Source organism: Halyomorpha halys, unplaced genomic scaffold (assembly GCF_000696795.3).
Source record: "Halyomorpha halys isolate HHAL.00 unplaced genomic scaffold, Hhal_1.1 Scaffold678.1, whole genome shotgun sequence".
Taxonomy (NCBI): Eukaryota; Metazoa; Arthropoda; class Insecta; order Hemiptera; family Pentatomidae; genus Halyomorpha; species Halyomorpha halys.
The window spans coordinates 429,386-430,384 of record NW_027112940.1 but is presented as its reverse complement, the minus strand read 5'-3'; positions in this window follow the sequence as shown (position 1 = coordinate 430,384).

Here is a 999-nt window from a genome sequence, read left to right as displayed (position 1 = left end):
AAAATATTCGGACCGAAAAAGGTTGAATTAACGGGAGAATTTAAAAGATTACACAACGCAGAGAGTGTATGGTGGTATCGGCATCGAACCTTCGGGTTTGTTTGGCCTTCATTATTATTATTTATTCAGAAACTCCTTTATCACGTCTGTCCAACAATCTCCCTAAAACATTTCTGACGATAAAACCCCGTCACCTTCTCAAAATTTTACTTTATTTCCTCATAACCGAGGATAGAGAAGCGATATTCGTGCAAGAAATTAAAAAAAAAAATGTATCCTCATAAACGAAAATTTTCAATAGCAGTTTACGTTTCAAATATCAAGGAACAAATTTGGCACAGTGCCTATTTGAAGTCCAAGTCATATTAATTATTATTAATTAATCATGATTTGTGAAACAATAGTTTTGTACATTCTAATTTTTAAGTTTTCGAATGAAGGCGCAAGCTAAGCAGTTTCGAAATTGAAAAATAACAAGCATTTCCCGATTTCAACCTAGCTTTTATTTCCTCATCAATTTAGTTTTTTCTAGTTACCGTAGAACCTAAATACTTAAAATTATCTACCTGTTCAAACAAATTTCCTTCTATTTCGGTATCACCGAAATTGCTCGCGTTTCTACTGCTAACCATATATTTAGTTTTATTTTTATCCTTATTTGTTTCAAGACCTAGTTCCTTACTGGAGTTTATTAACGTGGTTGTATTCAGTTCTATAGTTTCTTTGTCCCCACCCAATAATACCAAATCATTAGCATGCCCAAGCACCGGTATTTTACCACTAAAAGTTACACCCTTTTCGGTATTAATCACACTTTTAATGACGTATTCTAGTGCTAGATTAAATAAGATAGGTGATAAAGAATTGCCTTTTTTTAAACCCAATCGGACCTGGAATGTCTCAGAATAATGATTACAGATTTCTGAATAAATATTATATGGAATTGAAACAATTGTTTTGTTGTTTATAGCTAAAAGGGAAGGTGGGGAGAATGACATA